This window comes from Leopardus geoffroyi, chromosome C1 (genome assembly GCF_018350155.1).
Source record: "Leopardus geoffroyi isolate Oge1 chromosome C1, O.geoffroyi_Oge1_pat1.0, whole genome shotgun sequence".
Classification (NCBI taxonomy): domain Eukaryota; kingdom Metazoa; phylum Chordata; class Mammalia; order Carnivora; family Felidae; genus Leopardus; species Leopardus geoffroyi.
Genome location: NC_059328.1, coordinates 206,820,802 through 206,841,773, shown reverse-complemented (window position 1 = coordinate 206,841,773; position 20,972 = coordinate 206,820,802). Strand labels below are relative to the sequence as shown.

General features: G+C 43.6%; 1 protein-coding gene across 8 annotated transcripts in view; it reads right to left on the bottom strand.

Annotated features, from left to right (window-relative positions):
• Positions 1-20,278, bottom strand: part of ACSL3 (acyl-CoA synthetase long chain family member 3) — a 76,974-nt gene extending 56,696 nt beyond the window's left edge. For 5 of the 8 annotated variants that reach the window (XR_006713188.1, XM_045481448.1, XM_045481446.1 and 2 more), the window contains exon 1: positions 20,169-20,278. The gene's annotated coding sequence lies outside the window, so the exon portion shown is untranslated. Of the gene's footprint in view, positions 1-377; positions 451-20,168 lie in introns of those variants that run through there. The other 3 variants (XM_045481452.1, XM_045481449.1, XM_045481450.1) reach the window with 2 other exon arrangements.
• Positions 20,279-20,972: the final 694 nt, after the last annotated feature.

Sequence of the window (20,972 nt, the reverse complement as noted above, 5' to 3'; positions counted from 1 at the left end):
CCCACAGAAAAATTTGTGGGTTTTTTCTGAAAACACCATCTATCACACTAGCAAATGACATTTTATCACTGAAAAAAGCATATGGTTTATTACTATACACCTATCATAATGGCCAAAATCCAAAATACTAACGTCACCGAATGTTGGCAATACGGTGCAAGAGGAACTCGTTCACTGCTGGTGGGAATGCAAAATGAACGGCCACTCTGGAAGACAAGTTTGGCAGTTTCTTACAAAAGTAAACATATTCTTTACAATATGATCCAGCAACTGAGCCTCCTTGATATTTACCCACATGAGTTGAAAGCTTATGTGTCAAAGAAAAACAAAAGACAAAAAACAAACATTTATAGCAGCCTTATTCATAATTGCCAAACCTGGAAGTAAGCAAGATGTCCTTCAGTAGGTGAATGGATAAACTGTGGTCCATCCAGACAATGGAATATTACTCAGCACTAAAAAGAAATAAGCTATCAAGCCATGAAAAGCCACAGAGGAAATTTAAATGCATATTACTAAGTGAACGACGTCAATCTCAAAAAGCTACATACTGTAGGATTCCAAATTTATGACATTCTGGGAAAGGAAAAGCTACTGGGACACTAAAAGGTTGCCGAAAGGAAGGCAGCATGAAGAGGCAGAGCACTGAGGATTTTTACGGTGGTGGAACCACTCTGTATGCTATAACAGCAGATAGACACGTATCATTACATATTTGTCAAAACATCATGCAATGTACAGCACCAAGGGAGAGCCCCAGTGTAAAATAAGGTCTTTGACAACGATTTATCAGTCTAGGTTCGCTGACTACAATAAATGTACTATGCTGGTGTGGGATTACTCATAATGGGGAAGGCCGTGCATACGTGAGGGCTGGGGGTTTACAGGAAAATCTCTGAACCCTCTGCTCAATTTTGCAGTAAATCTGAAACTGCTCAAAAAAAATAAAGTCTCGGGGCGCCTGGGTGGCTCCGTCGTTTTAGCATCCAACTTCAGCTCAGGTCATGATCTCAAGGCTCGTGGGTTCGAGCCCCAAGTTGGGCTCTGTGCTGACAGCTCGGAGCCTGGAGCCTGCTTCAGATTCTGTGTCTCCCTCTCTCTCTGCCCCTCCCCTGCTCACGCTCTGTCTCTCCATCTCTCTGCAAAAATAAACTTATAAACAGTATTTCACTGTGTATACAACACTTTTATCCATTATTTCAATGATTTGCTCAATTGCTTGTGAAGCAAATAGATTTGCAGTCATCACAGTCATTAAAGAAATATTTTAACATCAGCCCAAACTCACAGAGCCTGTAAGAGCTAACTAACAGTTAATTAATTTCCTCATTCCCTGTAAGGCAGCCAGATATACTAAAAAAAGGAATAGGTCTTAAAACCAGATATCCCTGGGTCCAAAATCCCCACTCTGTTCCTCATTAGCTATGACTTTAGACAAGTCATTCATTTACTCACCCATCTATCCTTCGGGGGTTGGGGGGGAATCTTATAAATCTACCTGCTAGTTCTTGTGCCAGTTTATCCCTATGCAAATAAGGACAACAACATATAAACAATTCATATCCACAATATTTGGATTTCTATAAATACAGGACAACTCAGCAGAAAACACAGGCTATTAATAGCCATGAAAAAAAAACCTCAATGCCCATCAAATATGAAATAGTCAGCCCCACTAGTTATCAAAGAAACACAAATAAAAACATTATCATTTCCCCCTATTGAATTTTTTTAATTAAAAAAAACACATCACAAGCCTTGGCAAGGATATAGGAAACAAGCTTCTCTTGGCTTCGTTGGGGGAAGTGCAGCCACTTTGGAGAGCAACTTGGCAGCACCCAGACAAAGCTGAAGATGTAAGTTCCTATGACCTAGCAAATCCCTTCTAGAAAAATTTGCCCTGGAGAAATCCTGGCACATGTGCACACTTACTTTACCCTATTTTGTTTTGTTAATTAAATGGTCCAACGTGACAGGTCACAGTATTTAATTGGCCCTTAATAAATGTTGAATCTCCTCGACAAATATTTAGTGAATGCCTACTCGGCTCCATACCTAATGCTTCCCATTCTGGAAATGTGCCCACGGTACTCAGAAAGTTCCCACTCCTGTGGCAGAGGCAGAAACGACAAACAGGCCTGACGTGGCAAAAACTGCTGGGTAAGTCCACAGGCTGTATTAAGAGAACAGACAAATGCAGTCCTCTGTCCAGGAGGGGGAAAAGGTCAAGGAAGGCTGGCTAAGAACATAGTTGATCCACATTATCTTTGGCAAAGGAGGCGAGAGAGGACATGACAGGCTGTAGTAACAGCATCTACAGAAGCGCAGAGGTATTCAGGAACTCCTAAGTACCTATAAAAGCAGGCTGATAAATGACCCCACAGGTATCAGCCCCTAATCCCTGGAACCTGTAAATGTTCCCTTATTTAGGAAAAGCATCTTTGTAGACGTGATTAAATTAAGGGTTTGGAGAAGAGGGAGCAGCCTGGGATTATGAGACGGGCCTTAAATGCTGTCAAGGATGCCCTCAAAGTTTTGAGGGAAATGAATTTTAAATCTAGAGTTGTACTCCTAGCTAAATTCCTCATTAGCTGCATTTAGAATAAAGAAATTTTCAGACAGGCAAAGACTTAAGAAACTTATTCTGCAAACAAACTCTGCTAAGAAATTACTTTAAAAAGTCCTCCACCATGTGCATATACTATTTTGATAGTTTTTTTTTCTTTAATGTGTTATTCATTTTTGAGAGAGAGACAGAGACAAAAGTGCAAGCTGGAGAGAGGCAGAGAGAGAAGGAGACACAGAAACCGAAGCAGGCTCCAGGCCCTAGCTGTCAGCACAGAGCCTGACGCGGGGCTCGAACCCACAAACCATGAGATCATGACCTGAGCCGCAGTTGGATGCTTAACCAACTGAGCCCCCCAGGTGCCCCTTGATAGTAGTTTTAAAGACAATTTTATTAAAGCTAGAATTGACCGATGGTTTTGTACTATTTTGCAAGAGCTACATCCCACAGGTTAAGGGCTTAGTCTCACAAGAGTATTCCCCACTTGCTAGTCATGAGTCACCAGCTGGTTATAAATCAGGGATTCCCACAATGCCCTCTTCAGGTTCAATAATTTGCTAGAATGGCTCACAGAACTCAGGAACACCCATTACTTATGTTTAGTGGTTTATTATAAAGAATAACAGCTCAGAAGCAGCTAAATGGGAGGTACATATAGCAAGGTATGGGGGAGGGAGAGACACAGGAAACTTCCAAACCCTCCCCAGGTGCGCCACCTTCCCAGCACCGGCTCTTCACCAACCCGGTGAACCCGGAAGCGTAACCAATTTCATTGTTCAAGAGTTTTTATCTCCGGCCCCTCACTCCTCCTCAGAGGTCAACGTGTGGGTCTATAGGTTTAAACCCTCTAATCACTGGGTCTCTGGGGTGACCAGCCCCATCCTGAGGCTATCTAGAGACCCCCCCCCCCACGCCCTAAGTCATTTCATTAGCATAAACTCAGGTGTGATCAAAGGGAGTGTTTATGAATAACAAAAGATTCCTATCATTCAGGGAAACTTTAAGGGTCTTAGGAGCTGGGTACCAGCAGTGGGGACAAAGACCAAACATACTTTTGTATTACACAGCAGAATTCTGTTATCATTCTCTAGACTAGCAGCTTATTTTTATTTTTACTTAAGTTTATGTATTTATTTTTCCAGACAGAGAGAGATGAGGGGCAGAGAGACTAGTGACAGAGAATCCCAAGCAGGCTCTGCACTGTTAGCATGGAGCCCCAACATAGGGCTCGATCTCACAAACAGTGAGATCATGACCTGAGAGCCACCCAGTGCCCCTACATTAGCAGTTTAAGTAGGAGGTAAAAGTGCGATCATGTCAGTCACGTTAAAAACAAATCTTCCATTAGGTACAACTCCCTGGCGCTCCCCGCTCCTTGCTAGGGGGGATGCTGCCTGATTTGTGAATCATTTAATAAAACGAATTAGGTCTTCAACTCAAATGGTTGAACCGTCTTCTTTAACAACAACGAATAAAATAGAACAATTACAACAACATGCTGTAATGAAAGTTACGTTGACCATATTGGAATTAAGATTTAAAAACTTAATTTTCAAAAGCTATGTGAATGTAATCTTTCTCAAAACATCTCACTATACTGCACTCCCCCTTCTTGTGATGATGCGAGACGATCAAATGCCTAAGGGATCAGATGAAGAGAGGTGTGGAAGAGAGGCAGCCTCCAGCTCCCACTGCCCTCCGAGGACAGGTCAGGGGCAGGAGCATCCCATGGTTGACTACGAGTAACTACAACCATGGACAGCGAAACTCAGCTCAGGGGGCACGACTATACACTGATTAGATAAAACATATTAAAATTACTTGCTTCTTTTTACTCTATTTACTATGTCTACCGGAAATTTAAAGTCATGTATGTGGCTCATATTTGTGGCTCTCACTGCCTTTCTCTGAGCCCAGCACTGCAGCTTAGCCAGTGCAATGGTGAAAAAAAGAAATGAGGAGCAGGAGTACTGGAAAAGGAGAACAGAACCTTCACTGTTTGTACATCATTGCCGGTCTGACAAGAAAATCCAGAAGAATCATTCGAAAACTATCCAGACAGAATTCACTCAGATATCTGGACACTAGGTAAATAACAAAAGTCTGTGGTTTTTCTATATACCTCTAGTAACCAGTGAGAAAATGGAAAGAGGGAAGCACCTGCTGGCTCAGACGGTACGCCATGCAACACTTGATCTTGGAGTCATGAGTTCAAGCCCCAGGTTGGGGGTAGAGTTTACTTAAAAAAAGAAGATCATGAAAAGAGAAAAGATCTTAGCCACAACAATAAAGCAACTTTAAAATACCTCATGCACACAACACCTTACTTAAACGTATGAGTGTCTGCATGCACACAGGTATAAAATGCTACTGATGGACACTAAATTCAAAAACAGACCAGTTAGTTCCTGGGTAGCAAAGATCATTTTAATTCTGCCAAAACTAACCTATAGGGGCGCCTGGGTGGCGCAGTCGGTTAAGCGTCCGACTTCAGCCAGGTCACGATCTCGCGGTCCGTGAGTTCGAGCCCCGCATCAGGCTCTGGGCTGATGGCTCAGAGCCTGGAGCCTGTTTCCGATTCTGTGTCTCCCTCTCTCTCTGCCCCTCCCCCGTTCATGCTCTGTCTCTCTCTGTCCCAAAAATAAATAAACGTTGAAAAAAAAAATTAAAAAAAAAAAAAAAAGATTTGCTAATAAAACGTGAGAACAAGAATACTTGGTACATACTTGCCCTGTTAGACGTCAAAAGGAACGCTAACTATTCTGGCACAGAATTTTAAGACCAGAAACAGTCACTGGATTTTGATATTTGACAATGGCAGTATTTCAGAGCAGTGGTTAAAAGATTATTCAATAAATTAAGCAGCATTAAAGAAAACTCAGAACTGAGCCAATGGCTGGATTTAAGTCCTAGAAAGCTGAGGGGCAGATCCGAGAAGCAAACAATCAGCCAGGCAATCCCTCTCCTCCACAGTTCCCACGTCCCAAAAAGGATTTGTTTCTAAGTCTTTTTTCTGATTACGGAATCCTCTCCCGTGCTAGCAATGCAGCCTGCACAGCCCAGTGCCTGGCCTGCAACTTTTGCGAAGAGAAACACTGCTTCTGTCCAAAGTGTGTGACACCGCTCCGCTCCCGTCTCTACCCCAGAGAACCACAGCAAACGTGACATTCACAGAGACCCAGCAGCCTATGAGCTAGGAGGCCCGTATCAAACACATGGACGTGTTGATCCGAGAATATTCTCTCCAGAACTTAAAACTGGAGTCGAATTAAGAGAATTTGCAAGAATTAAGAGATGCTAAAAAGCCTGCCAAAGTAAACTTGTCCTTCAAGATTGAGTTGAAGCCTCTCTGTGAGGTCCTCCTCGGTCCCACAGACAGAGCTACACTGACCCCTCTGTGCTGACTCATCCCCCCTCCCTTCCTGTCTAACACACAGAGGCATGAACAAATACACAATGAGTAATCCCAAGTGGCTTGACAGATGCAACACAGAAAATGAGGGAAGTCAGAAGTGAAAATGAAATATAGAAACAGGTAGCAGATAGAATGAGATGGGTTTTTTAAGCAAAGCAGTTGGTTGATCCAATTTGTTTTATCATGATTCCTTGGGCTATCACAGAAAAGAAACCATAAAGGATTCCAGGTATGTAGTTACTGGAATAGCCCAAGTGAAAGACAAAGAGGTCCAAAGTTTAGGGCAATAGTTACAGAAGAAGGATTAACTGTAGAGATTTTTCTCAAGTAAAGCCAATAGGATATGGGGGATGTGAAGATTAATCGTGGAAGATTAGCATCAACACTTCTAGAACGTTGGGTGACTTGTACTAGACATGAGGAAATGAGAGGAAAAGCAGCCACATGGGAGACTGCACGAGGACAGGGCTGGATACTAAGTGTGTGGGAATGACCAGGAGAGATATTCAAAATTTTTGTCAGAAACATAGGACTGGGGCTTCCAACAGAGCTGTAGGTGTAGATGTGGATTTTAGAGTCATCACTGACCCTACCCGCATTAGAGTCCAAACCATGAAATCCCTCAAAAATAGTATATTCACCTATAAGGACAGACGCCACAAAAGCCAGTTAGAAAGGTTAAAAAAAAAAAAAAAAAAAAAAAAGCAATCCCTACCAAAATAACACCAGCATTCTTCACAGAGCTAGAACAAACAATCCTAAAATTTGTATGGAACCAGAAAAGACCCCGAATAGCCAAAGCAATCGTGAAAAAGAAAACCGCAGCTGGAGGCATCACAATCTCAGACTTCAAGACCTATTACAAAGCTGTAATCATCAAGACAGTATGGTACTGGCACAAGAACAGACACTCAGATCAATGGAACAGAATAGAGAACCCAGAAATGGACCCACAAACATATGGCCAACCAATCTTTGACAAAGCAGGAAAGAATATCCAATAGAATAAGACAGACTCTTCAGCAAGTGGTGCTGGGAAAACTGGACAGCGACATGCAGAAAAATGAACCCGGACCACTTTCTTACACCATACACAAAAATAAACTCAAAATGGATGAAAGACCTAAACATAAGACAAGAAGCCATCAAAATCCTCGAGGAGAAAGCAGGCAACAACCTCTGTGACCTCGGCCACAGCAACTTCTTACTCAACACGTCTCCGGAAGCAAGGGAAACAAAAGCAAAAATGAACTACCGGGACCTCATCAAAATAAAAAGCTTCTGCACAGCGAAGGAAACAATCAGCAAAACTAAAAGGCAACCGATGGAATGGGAGAAGATAACTGCAAATGACATATCACATAAAGGGTTAGTATCTAAAATCTATAAAGAACTTATCAATTTCAACACCCAGACACTTAATAAACCCAGTGAAGAAATGGGCAAAAGACAAAAATAGACACTTCTCCAAAGACATTCAGATGGCGAACAGACACATGAAAAAATGCTCTATATCATGCATCATCAGGGAAATACAAATCAAAACCACAATGAGATACCACCTCACACCTATCAGAATGGCTAAAAATTAACAACTCAGGCAACAACAGATGTTGAGGAGGATGTGGAGAAAGGGGAACAGTTTTGCACTACTGGTGGGAATGCAAACTGGTGCAGCCACTCTGGAAAACAGTATGGAGGTTCCTCAAAAAACTAAAAATAGAACTACCCCACAACCCAGAAATTGCACTACTAGGGGGATACAGGTGTGCTGTTTCGAAGGGGCACATGCACCCCAATGCTTATAGCAACACTATTGACAATAGCCAAAGTATGGAAAGAGCCCACATGTCCAGATGAATGGATAAAGAAGATGTGATGTACGCGCGCGCGCGCGCACACACACACACACACACACACACACAATGGAGTATTACTCAGCAATCAAAAATAATGAAATCTTGCCATTTGCAACTACATGCATAGAACTGGAGGGCATTATGCTAAGGGAAATTAGTCAAGTCAGAGAAAGACAAATATCATATGACTTCACTCATATGAGGAATTTAAGATACTAAACAGATGAACATAAGGGAAGGGAAGCAAAAAGAATATAAAAAACAGGAAGGGGGACAAAACAGAAGAGACTCAAATATAAAGAACAAACAGGATGGCTGGAGGGGCTGTGGGAGGGGGGATGGGCTAAATGGGGAAGGGGCATTAAGAAATCTACTCCTGGGTGGCTCAGTCGGTTAAGCAGCCGACTTCGGCTCAGGTCATGATCTCGCAGTCCGTGAGTTCGAGCCCCGCGTCGGGCTCTGTGCTGACAGCTCAGAGCCTGGAGCCTGTTTCAATTCTGTCTCCCTCTCTCTGACCCTCCCCCATTCAGGCTCTGTCTCTCTCTGTCTCAAAAATAAATAAACGTTAAAAAAATTTTTAAAAATTAAAAAAAAAAAGAAATCTACTCCTGAAATCATTTGTTGCACTGTATGCTAACTGGATGTAAATTAAACAATAAATTAATTAAAAAAAAAAAAATAAGAACACTGTTCTACAAACCAAGGGCAGACAATGAAGGTCAGTAAGGACACTGTCAGGAGTGTCAAAGGCTACAGAGAAGGCAACAAGTAGATATAATATTAATGCTCAAGTACTTGGCCTCGCCTGAGACAATCTATCACACTTTCTCACCTTCCTTATCAGGAAATTTCTAAATTATAATCTGTACATATTACTCAACCAGCTAGCTATTCAAATGCATATTTTATCAACAGTAAGTCCGCTCTTTCAGAATTCCTGAGCTCCCACTAATAAGCATATACTGGTCATTTTGGGTCAGGTTGTTGGCCTTCCAAAATTTTTCTGGTGTTATGTTCAAGTCTCTCAACTCAATTTAATAGAGCCTATCTCACACCCTTTACTGTGCCGGGATGCAAACACTAATTCATGCAACAAAATATGAGTTACTTCTATATGCTGGGCACTGGGTGTGCATCAGTAGATAAAACACAAAAATATACCTGTCCTCACAGAGCTTTCTTTCTAGCACAGGGATACATTAAACACAGCTACTGTCCCCTAAGGAGCCCCAAAGAAACACATCATGTTCCAGACTTACCTAGCAAGATAACAAACACATTGATTATTTCATGAAGCCAATGTGAAATCAATCAGTAACAAGAAATACAAAGCTATAATTAATCACCTACAGTGAACCTGCCTGTCCACTGAAATCATACAATACAAACAAACACTATTAACTTAAACACACATGCAGTCAGCTCTCAGTTACCTGGGTAAACTATCAATGCATCAAGAGCAATTCCTTAATAGTGACTCATGTTTCTGGGTTATATCCCATCCAAACTTCTACCATGTAGTCTTCTAACACGATATAGTGTGAAAATATACAGTTTTAAGACCTCATAAACTAACTCAAATCATCACACATGCCAGTTTTACTATGTGCACCACTTTTCAAATGAACTTGCAGAGACATGCTCCCTAAATCCAATACCCTTCAATTCATTTCCCAGAGCCCATTAACCAAAGCTCCTGAAACTCTTCCCAAACTCGATTCATCTCTGAAGCCGCCTCAAACTAATAAGCCTCCAAGCACCGACCTAGCTTCAGTCTAAGAGTTCAGTCTCTAAACTTGAAGGATCACAACAAGCCCCTTTTGGTAAAAACTACTGGTATTCCAAACACGTGTACCTTTAATGCTGTGTATATGTACTACTGTCCTAGCATACTGTAAATACTACAAATCATGCATAAAACATAGAAATTCTTAAAAAGAAGTAAAGTTTCTAACCTTTTCTTCCTGCACCCTAGCGATGGGTTGCATACACACCTGGAACACAAGGACCCGACAGGAAAGGCTCATCCTTATCCGAAAGAAACTGAAGCTCAGAGGTTAAGGAGTTTGCTGTGCTCATAAAAATGAGACAAAACTAGATTTGGGGATTCAAGTAACAGTGTGGTCCCAAAGCTCAAGCTTTTCATCACCCTTTTCTCCCAGGCCAATCTCCTTCCTTACACCTGGGGTCCCATGAGCTCCCTCCCTGACCTCACACCAAGCTCCTAGCCGGCTGCCACTTCTCACAATGCTCCCACCTCAAGATGCTACTAGATAAAACAGGAATTCCTTTTATGCCTCAGTAAATGACACACAAACCAAACACTATGAATTTCTAAAGAGAGTGCTATGCTGTCTAAAAAAGCATACAGTCTACAAAGAGAGGCTTAGTTTCAGGGTAAATGATGAATACAAATTCTTAAACTCTAGCATGTCAGCAACACCAGGAGTTACAATTCAAAAGGAAAATGACTTAAGAAAATATTCACTATGGATATGTAAAAAAATAATGACACACGTTTTATGGTCCATGTGGTATAATTTCAATTAATGTTAATTCTGTTTACATTAAAATTATGTCAAATACAGTTCTAAGATTAATTGTGGTTTATTCTGGTCGTCTATGAACTAAAATAAACTCCATGCTTCATCTTAGAAATAACTCAGGGGTGCCTGGGTGGCTTAGTCAGTTAGATTAAGTGTCTGACTTCGGCTCGGGTCATGATCTTGTGGTTCATGGGTTCAAGCCCCACATAGGGCTCTGCTGATAGCTCAGACCCCGGAGCCTGCTTTGGATTTTGTGTCTCCCTCTCTCTGCCCTTCCCCTGCTCACTCACTCTCTCTCTCTCTCAAAAATAAACATTAAAAAAAATTTTTTTTTTTTTTTTTAACTCAACAGGAGGTTTCAAGTCCAGAGTTCAACGGTCCCGAATGGGAAGAGAGGAATTTCTGGTTGTTTCACTGTTACAGTAAAAAAAAAAAAAAAAAAAAAAAAAAAAGTCAAGGTCCAGAATGAGGATTACTACAAGGTCCAGAATAAGAAACCTATATGGTTGAAGATCCTGGCCAAAATGATACTGAATATTTTACAGAAACATCAATGAAGAAAAATGAGCTCTATTACATTTCCACAAAATCAATTTAGAACTGAAATAATATTCAAAGGTTAAGAGCTATCTATTGCAGCAATCAGCATAGTTACTATCTAATAAAACCCATGCAAATACCCCAGCGAATTCCGAGTAGTAAACACATAAAATGAACACACAGAGAAATGCACAAAGCAAACTAATAAAATTTCAAAGAAACCAAAGAAAGAAACAGGGCACAGATAACAAAAATTCTGAGACAAGAGGAAGAGGAAAGGAAGGTGAAGAAAAAGAACGCTCATGGAGAAGATCATGACACTACTGAGCATGAAAGGATTACAAACAAGGAAACTGAACTCCAGAAAGGCTAACTGGTGTGGAAAACACCACACCGCCAGGCACGATATGGCCAGTGCACATCAGCAGCCATGGTGACAGGGTTAGAAACACCTTGGGCCAGACCCCCAATGCTCTTCTGCAACAACTCAGAGCCCACATGAGCCTCCTCATTTGCTGGTTGTACAGTCTCCCTCCTACTCCTAGAACCTTCCATTCATTCAGCAATTATTGTCTCAATTGAAAGAATCAATGAATAAAGTTTCACAAGCTCTTAATTGTTTTGTTTTCCCACCCTCTGTTTTGTGCTTCCCCCGGGGCTGTGATTTATCCACACAGCTCTCCTAGTTCCCTCTCTATCTGCCAGCCCTGCTCCTCCCCAACTGCCTTGGACATCCCATCTGTGCACCCAACTCAAACTCAACTCTTTCTTCAAATCCAACTTATGTCTCCTTTTGCTCAGCTGACCTTTCCCTGGATGCCCTGGCCAAACACAACCATTCTGACCTCTGCATGGCTCACTCAACATAACCACATCTCGTGCGTATCTTCCTACAGCTTGAACATTCTTGTCTTTAAGAAAAAGTTCCTACTCCTCTTTAAATGACGTACACTTTTATTATATGACGGATTCTCTCACATACTGGATTCATAATACCTCGTTATTGCTTACCAAAAAACTACTCCTGAAGGACACAGAAAAACAAAACAAACAAAAGACAAAGAGGTACAAGGAAACTTTTGGAAGTGATAAGTATATTAATTACCTTGACTGTGGTGACGGGTACATAGGTGTATGTATGTACAAACTCCAACTGTATACATTAAATATATGCAGATTTCTGTATATCAATTAAAAAGCAGAGAAAGGAAGGTGGAAGAACAAAGAAGAAAAAACTGAAGAAAACGAGAAGACGGAGAAAAAGGCAAGCAACTAACACAGGAGGTCAACTGTGTGCCCTGAACTACCATCTGTTGTCTCCCTTAATGCTCACGATAACTCCGTGAGGGAGAATTAAAATATTTATGTTAATTAAAATATTTATGTTAAAGAAACTGAAATGAAAGGCTTAGAAAGGTTAAGGAACCAGCTCAAATTTACATAGCAAGTTTTATACACATGGTTGGCAATGATTCCTTCTCCACTCCACAGCAGAGTTGATGATATAGGATAATTAATGTATTTAGGAATGCCACCTGAATCATTATCAAGGTCATATCACAAAAGGTATTTAAAACAAGAGGGGACTCTTGTTAACAAGTTACTTGAATGAGAAGTATACTATGTCAACCTATTTCAATGTGCTTTATATACATTTCTGGAAAATGAAAGCACAAGATAAATCCTAAATTACTAGTGTTAAAATACAATAAACTAGGTAATGTCCCTCTCAATTTTCTCCTACTTACAATATCTCTTTTCAGTCTTCCCTAACTAAAGGTTACAATACATTAGACATTTCTTTGAAGTATTATTTGTATATGCAAAGATAATAATGCTGCTTCAGAAGAGAAGGCAATAATAAAAAGTGGATAGGGGCGCCTGGGTGGCTCAGTCGGTTGGGCGGCCGACTTCAGCTCAGGTCATGATCTCACAGGCACAGTCCACGAGTTCGAGCCCCGTATCGGGCTCTGTGCTGACAGCTCAGAACCTGGAGCCTGCTTCGGATTCTGTCTCTCTCTCTCTCTCTCTCTCTCTCTCTCTGCCCCTCCCCTGCTCATGCTCTGTCTCTCTCGGCCTCAAAAGTAATTAAAAACATTTTTTAAAAAGTGGATAACTAGGGCGCCTGGGTGGCGCAGTCGGTTAAGCGTCCGACTTCAGCCAGGTCACGATCTCGTGGTCCGTGAGTTCGAGCCCCGCGTCGGGCTCTGGGCTGATGGCTCAGAGCCTGGAGCCTGTTTCCGATTCTGTGTCTCCCTCTCTCTCTGCCCCTCCCCCATTCATGCTCTGTCTCTCTCTGTCCCAAAAATAAATAAACGTTGAAAAAAAAAAAAAAATTAAAAAAAAAAAAAGTGGATAACTTAGAATATATTGCATACTCTAAATACAGTTAAAATAGTTAACATTTATGAAGTGCTGACTGTGTGCAGACACTTACCTCATATAAATCCTTATAACAACCTACAGGTAGGTTCTATTATGATCCCTATTTTACAGAAGAAGCAATGGAGTCACAGAGAGGTTAAACAAGCTGCCCAAGGTCATACAGCTAATAAGAAGTAGAGCCGGGACTCAAATCCAAGCAATCTTAACTCCGAGTCCATATTCCGACACACCAAATTACAATGGAAACGAGCACATTTTAGAGAAAAATGATTTAAACAAGCACTAAAATGCAGAACTGGCCAAATCAAAAGTAGATTCACAAAAATTTCCCAAGGGGAAGGGCACATATGAATTATCCCTACAGTCATTTATGAAACTTACAATGAAATATTAGGTATAATATGTGCAAAACTGCCTAGGAACAAAAAAAGAAAAGCGAAGAAAGTCAAACAAGGTTGATTAAAAGTTACTAAAAAGAGGGGCACCTGGGTGGCTTGGTCGGTTAAGCATCCGACTTCGGCTCAGGTCATGATCTCGCGGTCCGTGAGTTAAGGCCCCGCGTCGGGCTCTGTGCTGACAGCTCAGAGCCTGGAGCCTGTTTCAGATTCTGTGTCCCCCTCTCTCTCTGACCCTCCCCTGTTCATGCTCTGTCTCTCTCTGTCTCAAAAATAAATAAAAACGTTAAAAAAAAAATTTTTTTTTAAAAGTTACTAAAAAGAACTTTAAAGGAAAAGCATCCACTGTGGTTTTGCACTACAACTTAAGTCAAACAATGACAAGACTGGAGGAAAGCGGAGCTAGGAAAAATATACAGAACAAAGAAAAAGGAGAGCAAGGATGACTACAGTGTCAACAATGGAAGGACACAAGGGATGATGGTCAGGAACACTTACGCTAATATTTGGAAGGACAAACGAAGGAAAAAAGGAAACAACCTAAAGGTCTAGCAACAGAGCAAAGGGGAAATAAAATGTGGTCTAGCCCTGAAATGTCAGAGCACGTCACCGTGAAAAGAAATGAACTACACAGATATGTACATACCTACTCTGATGAAATCCAACAGAGGAAACCACAATGATTAAGTGATAAGGAGTGAAAAAGGGTACGTTGCAAAATACATACAATACTATCTGCAGTTTAAAAACACATAATACTATACACTGTTGGGGGATAGTAAAACTGTACAGAAATGCAGACAAATAATAAAATTCAGATCACCAAGTTCATGTCAGTGGTTAACTGGAGGATTTGAGGGAGGGAAACAGGTCTCTTTCTTTGGATTAAACATTATAAAATACTTTTCAGACATACAGAGAGCACTTCTTTTTTTTTAACAGAAAGAAAATAAAAAAGGAACATGATAATTAGATTATGGCATTCCAAACTGCATTATATTCCTGATCCAAAAAATTCCAAAAGGGCAATGATAATGATTCCTGAACAGGAGGATATATCCTTAAGTATTCACATTCAAGTACAAGAAGAAAATTCTAGTTAAATTCTCTCAATTCAGTTCATTTCTCTTTATTTATGCTCTCCCTGTAAAAACAGGGCTGTGGGGGCTGGGGAAGGGCAGTAAAACTATGTGTAATCAAAATAAATATTGTCCTGAATGTCATCACGGCTCCTTTCCTGGATATAATGGTGTCTTCAGAGGGAAGAGCCCCAGAGGAGGTCCAGTGCCTGGGCTAATAACACAGACTCTGGGACCAAACTGCCTGACAGGAGATCCAGCACACCTTAAGCAAGTCACTTTAGATCCCCTGGGCCTCAATTTCCTCATCTGTGAAATAAAAAGGATTTAAAAAAAAAAAAAAAAAAAAAAAAAACTATTAAAATTGAGAAGAAAACAGAACGAGCATCTGACCAGAGGGAGTATTAATTATTGTAAAGGTGTCGGCTATTAGCCTTCTTCCAAAGACCGTTAGTTTAGAAGAAAAACCAGGATTTGTACCAGAAAAATATAATTGTGGTTACTTTCTAAATCAAGTAGGGGATAACAAAGCTGACCACGACAGGACAGGAAAATGGACAGCTCTTTCACCTCCCACGCAGTCAGTGTTAGGGTAGCAGGGGAAGCGTTTTATTTTTCTAATAGTCTTTGGTATCATTATAACATCTCCAGTGTGTACATATTTGCACACATACACACCTGGACTAAATTCAAGGTAAAACGCTATTCCCTGGCTCCCTTGTTCACCTGTCAGCCCAATTCATCTTAGAAAACCAGGCTTGGGGCGCCTGGGTGGCGCAGTCGGTTAAGCGTCCGACTTCAGCCAGGTCACGATCTCGCGGTCCGGGAGTTCGAGCCCCGCATCGGGCTCTGGGCTGATGGCTCAGAGCCTGGAGCCTGTTTCCGATTCTGTGTCTCCCTCTCTCTCTGCCCCTCCCCCGTTCATGCTCTGTCTCTCTCTCTGTCCCAAAAATAAATAAACGTTGAAAAAAAAAAATTTAAAAAAAAAAAAAAAAAAAAGAAAAGAAAACCAGGCTATCACCTCCACCGTGAGATTCCCCCTTCCCCTCCTCTGCTCCATCTGTACCGTACCATACTGCAATCCATCTGCGCTTACCTTCTTCGCCTACACCATATAATGTCCATACACCTCATTCTTTTTGTGAACCACGAGGACCTCTTTGAGAACAGAGACCAGCAATCATTTTCAAATGCCCAGTGTGTCGCCAGATAGGCACTAAATACGCACGTGAATGAATAAATCAATTCCACTATATTCTCTTATAACAAATACCTTCAGAAACAAGTAGAAACCTGTATTTGGAGGTGGTTTATCCAAAAGATTATTTAGGTATCTTCAGTTCTATTTAAGAATTAGCAGATCAGTTGAAACCACTGAATCATCTACCAGTTCTTTTTTTTTTTAATTTTTTTTAATGTTTATTTATTATTTTTGAGAGACAGACAGACAGAGTGTGAGCAGGGGAGGAGCAGAGAGAGGGGGAGACACAAAATCCCAAGCAGGCTCCAAGCTCTAAGCGGTCAGCAGAGAGCCAGATGCGGAGCTCGAACTCATGAAACCATGCGATCATGACCTGAGCCAAAGTCGGACACTTAACTGACTGAGCCACCTAGGTGCCCCATTATCTACCAATTCTTTATGCCTTAAAGTGGGAAACATTAGAAGTATGGAGGTATACTCCAGTGAAAACAGAAGCTAAACTTGAAATTAAAAGAACTTAAGGCATTTAAAATGTCAAGGAAACAAAAGTAGTCTAAAAACTTTCTTATGAAACTAAAAATAGCATGTACGAGAAGATATCACAAGATTTAATGTTTATATCTTCTCCTTTTCTCCTTTTTCAGAAGAGAACTAATCACAAGTCAGATGAAAGGATTTTCCCTATTAAAGTGGATAAAATCAAAACTAAACCATGTATTAAATCAATTTCACATGATGCTTCTATAGTGAGGTTTTGTAAAGACCCTATCAGCCAGCTAAAGATGGGCTGATTTTTAACTTAACAATTCTTGGCAATTTTTTGGAAATTGCCAGGGCTCCACTAGAAGGTACTGATTCGCAAAAAATCAATTCCAGGCCTTCCTCGGGCTACTACAGAAGGGGTGTCCCTCCTCCCAGCTAAGGGGCTGGCCTCACTTGGACCCCACCCCCTCCCAAGTTCTCAGGAACTTTGCACAAAGAAGCTAGCACTTTTCTCATCTGTATTCAACCTCTCCCTTCCAAGGAACACCTTCCCATCGGCTTTTAAATTTAAACAATACTCAATTCCCCTCTCATCGGAGCCCCCACCCCTGCAGGCACACTGCTTCCGACTCTGCCCGCACTTCCCTGGCCACTCCTCCCATCTGCGGTGCCTCCTCTACCCAGCTCTATCCCAGGCCTCCGCCAGGTCGTATTCTAGTCTCTTCACAGGCAATCTCACCCAGGCCAGAGGGTTCACCCACCACCTCCACACTGATGGCTCCAAAACAGTAAAACTAGTAATCGCTGGACATCTCCTTCTCTCAACCTGTACACTATTAATCACCATGTCTGGCAATTCTACCTCCAAATTTCCTTTTTCTCAGTATTTCTGCTCATGATATGAGGCTCTTAAGAGGATCAAACGGGCTAACGTGATAGTACTTTGAAGGGAGACAGGGGGACTTAAATCTGAGTATTAGTATTCATTAAATTTAAATCTCCTTGAAAACAGGGCCTTTATCAAATTCATCTTTTTATTTATTCCACACGGCACACCAACGGTGCTGTGCAGGCAGATGGCAATGAGTAAGCGTACGGCAATGCATTATTTGCATTGGCTTAATACACATTCAACTGAAATATTCATATACTTAACAGCTTGTATTTCCCAAACCACATTATTATTTTGTCTCCTAAGAGGTGAGAATTTTAAGCGTAAACTACTCTGGTTACCTTCGATCATTATGATGCTGGCTTATCTAAAGTGAGAAAACCCTGTCACCTTTTTTGGCCTGGCGTTCCTGACAACACCCAAATCCCATCAAGTCCAAAGCTCACCTAAAGATCCTTGGTTCCCAAACGTTCATGTTGGGAGGGGAAATTTTAAGTGTTACAGGAACATTTAGGCCGGGAGGCAGAATGCTTCAAAAAGTTCCCCATCTCATTTTTCTATCTTGCAATGTGAGCTAGAGTACTCTGGGTAGGAACCAACACCGTGAAATGAAAAGAATGTTATCGTTCAAAAGTTCTCAAACTCTCGCTTTATGTACATTTGATTACAGACTCAGAACGCAAGACTGTAAAATCTCACCACATCAGTTCAAAAAACTCCCTCATTTCCATCTCAATCACAATCCTCATTATACTCTTCATTCACACAGCACTTTTCCTTCACTGCACTTCTCATAACCTGTAATTATATATTTATCTGTAGGATGATTTGCTTCATACGTTTCCTCCATGAGGGCAAGGATCACCTCAATTCTGTTCATTGCTATATTTCCAGCACTTACATGGTGCCTAAAATATAACAGGAGTTAAAAGGCTGTAGCTGAGCAATTAATTGAATGAGGAACAGAAGTAGTCATTTAAGCAGGAAAGCACATAAGCAATGAGAAAGATCCTGAGGCTCTAAAATCTGACCCCCCAAACCAGTGGGCATGATTTTCCGCTCATAATTTATCCATCCTTCGTTTCTCCATCCCCTTTTCCTTCCTTCCTTCCTTCCTTCCTTCCTTCCTTCCTTCTTTCCTTCCTTCCTTCTTTCCTTCCTTCCTTCCTTCCTCCCTTCAAGGACATTTTAGACTGAAAAAATATTTCAGCTTTGAATCCCGACCAGACATCTTAATAAATCCAGTAACTGAGACCCAAAGACACCAGGTGACCTGTCACCTGGACCCTGCTCATAAAAGAAGAGACAGCACGAAAAGCCTAAAGAACAAGCCACAGTGACTACAGAAGTCTTAGTCATCCCTAAGGGTCAGAACTGTGCAAGAAGATGCCAGAAAACAAAAGGATGAAGTCTGTGCAACTGACTACCACGTCACCACACCTCTTCCCTGTAATAACCTTCTAATTCGCTTCAGGAGCCAACTCAGCGACAACCTTCACCTCCCAGGACTAATCTGGGGAAACAAACAAGGTTGCAGTGGTCATGAAAGGTCTTCAAACTACAGCTCTCCAGGGCCCGCCCCCCCCCCCCCCCCCAAAATCCACCGTGGCAACAATTCAGCCAGCCACCAAAGAGAGGCAGCATAATATAGTGGTTAGATTCAAGAGCTCTGGAGTTTTAGACAGCCTAGTCTGAATCCCAGCTTCTCTTACTTGCTGTGATCTGGGGCAAGTTATGTGTCCAAACTGCGGTTTCTCTAGCTGTAAAATGGGAATGAGCACCACAACAGAGGGCTGTTAACTGTGTGAAGACATCACGTATAATGCACTTTGTACAGAGCCCGGCATGTAATAAACTCTCAATAAATGTCAACTATTTGTCACTGTATTCAGCCGTAATCGCTTTCGCAAGGCCTATTCCCTCTCTAGCTGCCATATAATTTTAAAGACGTTGTTCTACCCTTTCCATGTTGGAGGGGCCATACATACAATAGCTTAGAGCACATTTTCTAAATCCAGACCGGGGGAACCAGTTAAATGTCGCTGCGTCTCAGGTGGCTCACCTATGGAGCGGGCCCGATAACTACTCCCCCGCAGGACTGCTGATAGCGAGCACCACCTCAGCGTTACACATTCTATTATTGGATGTGTAATTAAAACGCACTTACGGAAAAGTAAACCTGCAACTCTCAACCCCAACCATCGGCCAACCGTGGCCCCACCAGCCAGGGGGCCAGAACAAATACCAAGGTCGACCCCGCTCACCCACCCAATTTCTGCCCCCCAGCCGGCAGCAACAGACACCCCCGCGCGTCCCTCCAGCAGGGTTTCCCGCAATCGCAGGGCTACATCCTCGCAGGGACCGCGTCAAGGCCCACCCAAAGGAAGATGCCAGCACCCCCCCACACCCCCCACTGCCCGCCAAGCCGCCCGCCCGTACAGAGCCGGGAAGGACCCAGGGCATCCTTCCTCCCCCGGACTGCGCGGACGCCCGCGCTGCGGTTCCCCCAGCTCACGTGAGCCCTTCGGCCCAGGCCCCACGTCACCCGCTTCCCGGACCCCACGGCGGCGCCTCCCACCCTGCCCGGCTGCCTCCCCCACTACGCCGCGGGCCGCCACGCGACCCCGCGGCCGCCTGCGCGCCCACCCCCGGGGCCCGGCTCCGCGGCCTCGTCGGGCACCCGGGGCCCCCCGGGCCGCTCGCGTCCCACCTCCAAGCCCGGGAGGCTCTCGGGCCCAGCCCGGCCGCACGCCGAGGCCGCGCCGCCGACCGGCCCCCGCCGCGCCCACAACGGGCGCCGCACTCACCGCGACGCAGGAGCCCCCGTCCTTCCAGCCTCGGGCCCGCGCAGGCCTGGCTGCGCCCCAGAGAATTCACGCCCCGTGCCGCCTCCTGGGGACCCCGACGCAGCCGCCGCGCCTGCACTGCGACAGGACGACCTTCTGCTACCCCGGCCGCAGCCGCCGCCGCCGCCGCCGCCACCGCCTCGTCCCAGCCCCGGCCGCGGCGACACACGCAGCGTCGCTCGCAGGCGCCGGCAGACCAGCGTCTGTTGAGCCGAACCGCCCGGGACGCGCACCCCCGGCCGGCGCTCGTTGCATATGCAGAGAGGCCGCCGCCCATTGGCCCGCGGGCGGTGGCGCGTGCGGGGCTGGGCCTATCGAATTCCGGCCGGGGAGCGCGGCGCGGTCGGCCCGGGGCGGGACGGGGTTACTACGGGTCATTCGGCGGAGCCGCCGCGGACGGGACCCAGCCGCCACCGGCGCGGGGCGGGGACCCGGTCGGCGGGAGGGATCGGACCGCAGCGGCGGGGGGAGGGGAGGCGGGCTCTGCGGCCGAGACGTGGGCGGAGGACAGGCGGGTCCAGCGGGGTCTGCAGTAGGGCCGCCCCCTCAGGGGGAAAAGACCGCCCCTCCCCAAGAAAAGAACTGGAAATGCACTGTTGCTGCTGTGGTGTTTAAATCTTAACATCGACCATGCGTTAATACGCGTATTCTTTTCATGCTTAAGCGCATCACTATCCTTTTCTTCTTGCACACGTTTTTGGCAAATTTTGTAAAATAAAATGATTTTCGGAAATAATCGGAAGCGAGAGGGGCTCCTTTATTATT